We start from the raw sequence: 11,001 nt of genomic DNA, 5'->3' as shown, positions 1-11,001 counted from the left end.
CCTGACTTGGGACCTTTTTTATATCTCTACAAATTGGCTAGCCTGGGGAGAGGCAGTCTCTCCCCAGCCAGGAAGGCTTTTATTTTTAGTTTTTAAATTAAATTTTACTTACTTATTAAAAAATATTTTTATTGAAGTATAGTCAGTTTACAGTGTTGTGTCAATTTCTGGTGTACAGCACAATAGTTCAGTCACATAGGAACATACGTATATTCGTTTTCATATTCTTTATCACAATAAGTTACTATAAGATATTGAATATGGTTCCCTGTGCTATATAGTTTAAACTTGTTGTTTATCTATTTTATTTATATTAGTATCTGCAAATCTCCAACTCCCAATTTATCCCTTTCCGCCCCCTTCCCCCCTGGTTTGTTTTCTATGTCTGTGAGTCTGTTTCTGTTTTGTAAATAAGTTCATTTGTCTTTTTTTTAGATGGAAAGGTTTTTAAAAGATCTCAAACATCATAATAAGCAGAAAATCAAAAATATTTATGATACAACTGGTTTCCTGTCTGAGGGGCTTTATTATTATTATTGTTATTATTATTATTATTATCATTATCATCATCATCATTATTTGTTGCCATATCCTGTGGGTTCAGCCTGTAGTGTTATATGTTGCTGAAGTTGTATAAAATCTAGAAAACCCAGATGATTTGCCAGTTTTCCTCTCCTCTCGAGCCATTAAAAAAAAAAATTAGCTACGGAAACTAACGGATGATAAGGAATGAGCCTGCAAGGAAATTGGCTATGAATTGTTTACCGACCCTCAAAGCTCCCCCAGACTTTCTGCACTGATCCTCCAGCCCTGACAGATAATCAGAGCTCTTCTGAGAAATTCCTTGCTTCATAAATTGGAGTACTTGAGTATCACACTGACAGGAACTCGATATTTTTCTCAGAAGGATTTGGTCAGTCTGAACCGGCTGTTCATTAGTAAATGGAGTAATGCCCAGGTAGCGATTACCAGCTGTTTATCTCAACTATAGTGTGGCAGAGTCTTAGCTGTTCTTCCAAAATCTCTTCTTCCCTTCTTCTTGGGCACATAACTGCCTAGTCATAGACTGGATTTCCCAAACAACTTTGCGGCCAGGCATGGCCGTGTGATTCAGTTGTCCCCAGTGATATGCGAGTAGACTGATGTAGGCCACTTCAGCCTAAGCTAGCTAATTGAAAGAAAACTGCTTGCCCAGGACTCTCGTACATTAAGCTGGAAGTACACATACCAGGGAGCTGGCTGCAACGTGTAGAAGAGGCTAATGTTCTGGGGAGCAGAACAATGAGATGAAAGGAACCTGGGACCCTGAGGCATCTCCTGGAGTTGAGCCAAACTGCCAACCTGAGGTAGTCTCCTTGAGACTTTTATATAAGAAATAAGCTTTTGTTTTATTTAAACCCTTGTACTGTGAATCTCTCTATTGTGGCTGGAGAGACTTTACCTAACTAATATACATAGTTTTAAGTTGCCACTTTTAATTTATTTTTCTAAAAGGAATTAAAGTTGTTACTATAAAAACAAAGAATCTTAGAGTGTAGAATAAAGTAAAGGTCATCTTGTCCAACTTCCCTCCCAGAAAGGCGTCCCCTCTACAATATCCCTTCAGGAGGTCACTTAAGGCTCTATGACTACCCTTTTGTGATGGGCCTTATACCACTTCACGAGGAAGGCCAGACAATGGGGCTGCTTTGTGTAGAGTGTGGACGAAGAAAGAATGTCACGGACCATGTCAGTAAAAAAAGGATGTTATGGCCATCAGCCTCTGCAGCCACCCCCAAGTGTGCGCTCTGAGGGGATTAAGGATGGAGAAAAACAGGATATTGGCCTTAAATATTAAGGTGCATACGAAAGCAACAATTTCAGTAAGCCCAGATTCTTGCACCTTTCAATACATGGAAAAGCACTAAATTCATTAACTTGAGATGTCTGATTTTCTTTAATTAACAGTAATTTTTTGATGTTCTGACTACTTTTTTTTTTTTTTGCAAAAACTCTTATATATCCTGGCTCTTCACTTACCTCTTCAGAGCAGCCCCTCAGAGCTATCTAAGAGGCTGTCTCCTGGGCTTAAGTCCCCAATAAGTCTGCCAAATAAAACATAGTTCTTAACTTTTAGGTTGTGCATTTTTTTCAGTCAACAGTACTTATAGGCCAGCCCCCCTCCACCTGTAACCAATTATGTAGTGTGTTGCCACAAAACTAACTGGCCTCTAAAGCATCTAACCCCTCCTCCACCCAAATATGATTACATAACACCATTCTAGAAGATGCTCCTCAAATAAAACATTTTGGAGCCAAATACATTTTGAAAGTACTTACGCTATACCTCCCCCTGAAAAGTAACAGTATATACTAATATTTTAAAGTGTAGAAAGGTGTGACTTAGTTTAATCCAGAGTTTATTAAACATATTTGGCCATAAACTACCCCTAGACACTTACTCTTTTGTTCCTGAACAATATCTGTCAATATCACATAAAACTGGTATGCTCTGTAAAACACATTTAGGAAATGCAGATCTAACCTATGACCTGGCCTTAATTGGCACTATTTCCTAGACCACTGCGCAGGTCAACCACAGACACACGGAATCTAACTCCACATTGAATAGAAAAATGTTGGAATTTGTTTATATTGCTTGATTATTGGATGATAGCCCACTCAGTAGTAAACGGGAAATGTTTTTATTTGAGAGTATATCAAGAACTCCAGAGACAGAGAAAATACACACCCCAAATAAAATCCTCACCTAACAAACCATAAACACATAACTAAACTCTTCCTTCCTATAACCGCCTTTTGCAGGGCTTACTAATGGACAATCGGGTCTTCACTAATAAGAAAATCTGATTTTTCTTTTGTTTAATCTCAGCTTGGTTTAGTAGAGAGCATGGGTTCTAGAGTCAAACAGAGCTAGATTTGAGTTGCACTATCTTTGTGATTTTGGAAAATTTATTTATTCTCATTGCGCCTCAATTTCCTTTTTATAAAGTAGGAATAAAAATACATTTTTATATTTGCAGAGATTAAGTAAGATAATGCCAGCAAAGCCCCAAGCTAAGTACCTAGCATGCAAGATTACTACTGAAAAAGTATAGTCTTTTCAATAAATGATACTAAGTTAATTGGATATTTAACTGGAAAAAATAAATATTGATTTCTACTTTGCACTATTCATTAAACCAATTCCAAGTTGATTGTGGACTTATATGTGAAGATAACATAGGAATGTAACACGGGAATATGCTAAGATATCTTTCATGGGATAACAAAAGCATTACTCACAAAGAAAAAATTCATAAATTGGACTTATTAAAATTAAGAACTTTATCAAAAGAGATGAGAGTGAAAAAGCAAGCCTCAGAGGGTAATATTTATAATAAATATATCTGATATGCCTGGCTATCAGATATATATGTATATGTAATAACTCTTGTAAGTCAGAAAGAAAAGATAGCTATTACTCACCCTTCCTTCCTGAAAAAATGGACAAAAATTTTGAGCAGGCATTTCATTGAAGAGGATGCCCATGGTCAATAAACACATGAAAATGTGCTCAATATCGTGAAGTAAGTGCAAATTAAAGTCATGATAAGATGGGACTACAAACTCTCCAGAATGGCTAAAATTTTAAAAACCAACAGCACCAAGTGTTGGTAAAGATGTGCAGCAACTGGAATCTCATACATTACTAGTAAAAATATAAATTGGTATACTCCTTTAGAAAACTATTAAGCAACATCTACTAAAATTGAATATATGCATACTCTAATTCTACTACTGGAATGAGCATTCCCACTGCTGGATATCTATCTAGCAGAAATGCATACATATGTCTTTTAAGATGTTGGATTCTGGTACAAAAATGTTCATTCAGGGATACTTATAATAGTCCCAAGCTGGAAGTGCCCTCAGTAGCATAATGGACAAAGAAGTTTTGGTATATTCATAAAATGGATACTCTGTGTCAATGAAAATAACAAGTTACTGCTACAGGCAACATGGACAAATTTTACAAACATAATGTTAAGCAAAAGAAGCCAGAAATGAAAGAATTACTGGGTGAGGGAGTTACTGATTCCTGATTCAATTTCTTTAAAGTATCTGATTTATTCGGGTTTACTGTTTCTTCTTGTATGAATTTTTAATAATTTATGTTTCTAAAAATTATTGATATTTTCAACCTTATTGGCATAAAGTTAATTATAAGAATCTCTTAAGGTTTTTAAATGCTATTGTAATTCCAATTTCCACCTGATTTCTCTCCTCTAAGAATTGATATTCCCCCTTCTGTCTTCCAGTGACATTATAAGTTTATTCCTCTTTTATCCCATCAAAAGTGTTTTTTTTTTTTTTGTCGTATCAGGGAATTTGGAGAAGAAAAGAAGATAGACGTTTCCCTTTTTTATCCAATATTCCCTCACCAAGCATCCTTTTTGGGGGATCTGCTATTTACACTGTGTAAGACTACAAATAGTAGTATTTTAGTACTATTAATATATCCTCAACAAAAATTCTCTTTGAAAATAGTCACTGTTGGTTATTTATTTTGTTATTAAAGCTCTTATGAAGGAAACTAGTGGGCATTAGGAAAAGAAAATTCCTGTGAGATTTTTGTGATTGTCCAGATATTATTTATCAAGCAAATAGTTCCACAGGGTGTGCTTGTTATTTCACTCAAACTCACATCACTATGAGTAGCAGTCCGTATTTTCATTGTAAATAAAGCTGAAGAAAGAGAAGGGGTTCATGGACCGAGCCCTGTGACAAGCAAGCAGTTAGTGGCAAGTACAAGTGCAGGGAAAAGTGCAGATTAGTCAAGGTGATAAACACAAAAGAAACCTGACAATCCCCTAGAGCTCCTATGACCTCTGCATGAAATTCAGAGGGCATTTCTTCACAAATAAAGAGCCCGACCCACCTCAACAGCAACACTGGATCATAGTAACATGGCGGACAAATGCCTTCAAAATTCTGAGGAAGAGAATCATGTTCTGTCGAGGAATCTATATCTGGGGAAGCCATCAATCACCTGGGAGGGTAGAATAAAGACATTTCAGACATGCAGGGTCTCAAAAAATTTACCTCCCATGTACCTTTACTTACGAATTTATTAGAGGAAATGTTCTGCCAAAGTTAGAGATTAAACCAAGAAAGAAGAAGATGTGGGATCCAGGCAACTGAAGACCCATTACAAGAGGGAGGGGCAGGGTATCCAAAGGAGAAGAGGCAATGGAGAGCACACAGAGACCAGCGCACAGCTGGTCTTGAGAGCAGCTGGCCCAGACTGAAGCAGATTAAAAGTTTTGGGGAGATATGTCTTCAAGAAGATAAAATTTGTGCCACATCTAAAGGAGTTTTAAAATAGAAGATGGACACAACTATAGGGCATTTGGGTTGGATTTGTAATTATTTATAGAAAATTAAGCAAAATAAAAACATGATAATTATTAACTTCAGGGAAAAGGAAACAGAAAGGAAAAGTAATCATAATATGCTTCATACCTCAACAGTGAATAATATTCATGTCATTAAATTAATACTGAATACAGATCTTAACAAAATTATGATACAACTTCACAGGGAAAAGAGAGGGTTGAGGAATGTGTATTTTGTGTTTTAGGCAATACCCAAAGCTGAAACAACATAATATTTAGAGATATTGAAGTAAATAACTAGCAGAATCAGTTAAAAATAAGTTTTAAAGTAACTGCCTTTGAGGAGGAGGAAAAAGAGAGCAGGTGAGAATGACTTTTTCATCACAAGTCTTGTCTATTTGACTGCAATGATAAACGTATTAAATTATGATAAAAATAGAAACAAAAAATGAAACTATGAAAGATTTGAATTTTCTGTGTACTTGGACAAGTAACTTAACATTTCTGGATATGATTTGTAAAATAAAGGGACAGAATAAGTAACCTTCCATTTTGGATAATCTCTGGACTAATAAAGTCAAGTGTTAAGCTACCTAGCTCTAACTTTAAAACTCATATGATCCCAGGAAATGATGTCAAATTTTAGAATTGGAAGGGCTAATGGCATCATGTAGTTGGATCCTTCAGTTTCCAAAGAGGAAACCCAGGGTAGCCAAGCAATTCGTTTACTGGCACCAGCTCATTAGTGGCTGAGAACACACTGGACATGAGTATTCAGCTCTTGATCCAAATATTCTTATTTTACCACAGTGCCAGTGAGAGAGGCTTTGTGAAAGAAATATGTAAAAACCACACTGAACCATAAAAAAAAACCCCAATTCTTAGGATATTATTTCCTGTGGTTAAACAGGAAAAGTGGTTTGATTGAACTTCTCCCATTAACCCAACCCACGTCCTTCTTGATAGAGTTGTATGCCTAACTCTAATTGCAGCAAAGGTCAAAGGCAAGAAAGGCACATTTTTAATACAGAGATGAATCTATCTTCCAAATACAGAGATTACAGCAGTGCCAGTTATATTGTGTGTCACCAAACCTTCCCTGAGGACATCAGTAATTTTCCAGACTTATGTCCACACTGAGTCTGCAGTTGAATCGATGCTGGGGTTATAACAGATACGCAAAGTGAGCCCATAAAGCATGAGATGGTCTGCAAACAGTGCTACAGGTGACATTCTGCCCGGAGCACACTCTGTATGCTGCAAACCTCTTCCCTTCCCCCAGCCAATTTGCTGTGCTCGCCTGCATGCAAATGCAAGAGGGACATCTAAGAGCAGTTACTAAGGAGACAAAACAGGTGCTTCGCATGAATCATCCTCTCTTTGGAGGGAATCTGGGTAAATTTTCTATGGTAGAAGCTTCGGTGATGATTAATTCACTTTTGACATCCATTTCAATGCACAAGAGCCGAGGAATTAATTTCAAATTAAACCTTACTTTTTTCTACAACACCGGCAGGTGAAAGCAGAAAATGACTCACTGCATTCTGGTGTGGGGTTATAGGAGAATCCCTGTGCTCTTAAGGAAGGAGTGAGACAGGCAGAAGCTGCTGGATGAATAGGTGGCTCTGCCTCTGGGCTAAGGAGAAGCGTGGATGACAACTCAGTCCAGTAGAAAGAGCTGGAAAAAAGACCAGATGTTAAAATGCTCCTATCTTGTGCTAAGTCCTACAGGATAGCCAATGTCATTCAGACAGTCAATCCTGATAAGTAAGATAAAGAATTTGGGGGAGGGAAGAGGAAACAAAAGGGAACACAGTTCAGATTTGACTTTTGTTCTGGGAGGCAGCAGCTTGGTAGAAACATCATGAGTTCATCAGTCAGACTGGTGGTGATTGCCATCCCAGTAATGCCACCTGGGTCCTGGTAAGAGTTCTGGGTCCTTAAACTTTCTAGGCATCGATAGTAAGTTAACAATGTCTACTTCAAAGGTTGCTTGAGGACTTATGCATAGCAAACTCCAAAGAAACGTCGGGATTCCCTTCCCTTATCCCGTGAGTTATAAACACAAATTTAGACAAAATCATAGAAACCCAGTGCTAGAAAGGGACATTGGGCCACACGGAACACTTGACGAAATTCTAAACCTCCTTAAAGAAATACAAAGTTTTTGCTTAAACATCTCTTGTAAGAGGGAATTTCCACATCCAAAAGTAAATCCTCATATCTTTTAATAATTATTTTAGAAAGTCTTTTTCCTATAATACTCAGCTTAAATACCTAGAGCCCCAGAGAATACACTAATCTAATCTCTTCCATAGGAAACTCAGTATTTATTTTCTTCTGATGTGACATGTTTCAAAACATGATATGCAGCCTTCTCCCATCATTCTGATTGCTGTTTCTCCGAGAGCTTGTAGCAGAGAATTGTGATTGAGCCACCAGAATTCACTCTCCCTTTCCTTTGTTACTCTAGAATTCCAGTCGGGTACATGGGGTGTCTAGCTGACCTACTTTCCCAGCCTGCCATGCAGTTAGGTATGGGAACACTGGGTGATAGTGGAATGGGAGTGGAAGAATGAGGGCCAATTCTTGGCCAGCACCTTATGACAGTGGCTATGTCTTCTGCATGTCCTTTCTGTTCACATTCAACTGTCACCTGGTCATAGCAGTGACCCTGTTTCAGCTCTGCAGTAGATGATAATACCCTGGTGGATGATGAAGCAATGATGATGGAAGGAACCTGGTTCCCTGAATGACCACATGGAACAGAGCCACTTACCATCTTAGAACACTCACCTGGGACTGTTACATAGGAGAGAAGCAAGCTTCTTTGTTCTTTAAGCCACTGAGTCAATAGATCTCATTGTATCAACAGCCTAGATTGTATGCTAATTAAAACAGGTCCTCTTCAAGTGTTCCCGAGAAATGAGTGCAATAATCAGGTGGTGGTGTGGTTTCACTAGAGCAGAACACATCTCTATTGCCAGATACTATTGTGTTTTATAAATAGAATTCAAGACTAACTATTCTTATGTCATCACATCATATTGACTGTAAAATAAGCTAAAACCTTAAAACTTTTTTTCCTGTGTTGTTGCTAAACCACATAGCCTCCAACATATACTTGTGGAAGCAGTTTTCAAATGCAAATGAAATTCCTCTTACTTATCATCCTTATTAAACCTCAATTTGATAGATAGAATCCATAAGTCCAGTTTGCCAACATCCTTTTGTTTTCTGTTTGTCATCCACTCTCTTGGTTACTCCTCTCAACTTCTGGTGCTCCATATTTTGGGGTGTCATGCCAGCTATAGCTTTCATTTAGTTTAATTTCATCTTTTGAATCTTGTGTTAAAGAATAAAATACCTTATATATTGTTTTCCCTGCTAAGATGAACCTAAAGTTCTCAGTGTGCATGCTTAACAGTATGCTTATGATCCCCTACAGTGCAAGTAATATTTATAGGTTTACCCCCGATACTGGTGCAATGCAACAAACAGTGCAGAAATGGCAGTGAGCATCCCTATGCTGGGAACTGTACTTAGGCCAGCGCTTCTCTTCCCTATCCTGCAGCAGGTGTCAGAACCTTCTCTACCCTCAGGAGTGTGTACTGCTTGTCTCTAAATGGAAAAAGTGTCCAGCTCTTCTGCTTCTTGGCAGATGAGTTCCCTTTGTTCCTTTTCATTTGTAGACATACATCTGCAGACACAAACATATTAAAAAGTGTGTTACTGTTTTAATTATCTGTCTTCTGTAAATAGACACAGCACTGTAGCAGACTAATTAAAAATTAACAACATGGCATCACTCTGAAGCTAAAAGCCAAATTTTAGCTTCTAGTAACTGTTTAAGATTACAGTTACAGAATAGAAATAGTTTGATTCTGATTAATTTAGTAGAATTGAGGGGGCTTATCATACTTGCTAGATATAGCTGGAATCAGAGCTTCAAATTGCCTTACATTTCTGTATGTTTCTGTTGCCAAACATAACACCAGTACTGAATGAACCCGGGTGGGAGGCGAGTCTTGGACTGGGACCTGTTCAGAGGCCCCTGCTGTGTTCTGTGCTGCTGCAGTATCCCTGCTTCCCACACCTTGGCCCCCACCATCCCCTCTTGAATCCCCAGGATTATTAGAAAATTTCCAGCCAGATGTGCCCAGTACTCCAATTCTATGCCAACGTAAGCCAGTGGGCTTTAGAAGGAAGGTGAGATACATACTTACAGGATCAGAAACACACCAAGACATCAAGGACATGATGGCCTGTAATTTGAGTGCTGTTTGGAGTGAGTTCAGCATCCCCGACTTTGAGAAGTAGAACGAACTCCAGAAATCCTGGAGGAATTTGGTATGTGCCCACAAAACAAGAACCTCATCAACCATGCCTGGAGCAGTGCTGATGTTCTGGAGAGCCGACCTCTGAACACCTCTGAAGCTGTTATCCGTTAGAGTCTTCTGGTTTCTCTGCCTGCTTAGCCTCCGAGACATTTTTAAATTGATCAATAATTAATACTTTGGGAAGTTCATGCCATCTTAGTTCATGCCACCTCTCCCACATTTCTCTGCATAGCTTCTTCATGTGCTTTATTCTGTAGTCTGAATAAAATTGCATGGAAAATAGTAACTACCTGTGGCTTCCACTGAAGCTGCGTCTTTTCTCATTAGCCCAGCTTTTCTCCATCTTGTTTTTGCTCCCAGGTCCTGCACATTCCTCTTTCGACAGGGCAGACCCTCCATGGTTCCTTCTCAGCATGAAGAAAAATGTTTCATCTTTAACAAGTTTTTCCTTTGCTTGCTGTATGTATCCAGGATCTAATCTGGTCCTCCTCCTATGTTCTCTGTCTTAATCAATGGCACTATTATGAGTTTTTAGCTCAGAGATGATTTTTTTCAGCCATGTCCAGGCTACCAGTAAGCCCATCAAAAGCACTCTTCATTTCTGTTACAGTGTTTTTTATCTCTAGCTTTCCTTTTTGCATCTTTTGTAGGATTTCCATCTCTCTGCTTACATTGCCCATCTGTTCTTGCATGCTGTCTCCTTTCTCCGTCAGAGCCTTAGCATATTAATCAGAGTTGTTTTAAATTTCCTGTCTGATAATTCCAACATCCCTGCCATGTCTACTGCTGATGCTTGCTCTGTCTGTTCAAACTGTGTTTTTGGCTTATAATTTTCCCTTGATGGGTGGACATGGTGTACCGGGTAAAAGAAGCTGTTGTAAATAAGCTCTAGTCATGTGGTGATGATGTGTGTGCGGCGGGGCCAGGGGGGATGTTCTGCAGCCCTGGGATTAGGTCTCTGTCTTTCAGAGCCTGTACTTCTGGACTGTGAACTTCACAAGTGTTTTCTCAGTTTTTTTTCTTCCCCCTTGGGTGGGACAGGAAGGCGAGAGTGGACTGGAGCTGGGTATTTCTCTTCCCCCAGGTCAGTTAGGCTCTGATAAAACCCCAGCAGGGTAGGTGGTTAACTAGTCACCCCCGAGGGTAGGCTTTGTTAAGAATAGGGTGCGCTGGCGTATTTCCCAACAGTCCTTTTCCTCCTCCTCCTGCTGGAAGCATGAGGGGATTTTTCTCTCTGATATTTACTGTGGGAATCTGGTCGAGCTCCTAGAGGTAAATCTCAC

At 38.8% G+C, this 11,001-nt stretch overlaps 1 long non-coding RNA gene across 1 annotated transcript; it reads right to left on the bottom strand.

The window, feature by feature from the left end:
- Positions 1 to 2,423: 2,423 nt before the first annotated feature.
- Positions 2,424 to 10,443, bottom strand: LOC116668533. The gene is made up of 3 exons (XR_004325657.1): positions 9,605 to 10,443; positions 8,175 to 9,078; positions 2,424 to 5,032 (listed from the first exon to the last, which is right to left on the bottom strand). It is a non-coding gene; the product is annotated as an uncharacterized LOC116668533 (long non-coding RNA).
- Positions 10,444 to 11,001: the final 558 nt, after the last annotated feature.

The sequence above is a fragment of the Camelus ferus genome, chromosome 14 (genome assembly GCF_009834535.1).
Source record: "Camelus ferus isolate YT-003-E chromosome 14, BCGSAC_Cfer_1.0, whole genome shotgun sequence".
In the NCBI taxonomy this organism is placed as follows: Eukaryota; Metazoa; Chordata; class Mammalia; order Artiodactyla; family Camelidae; genus Camelus; species Camelus ferus.
The sequence above is the reverse complement of the archived record's forward strand: the minus strand, read 5'-3'. Positions and strand labels throughout refer to the sequence as shown.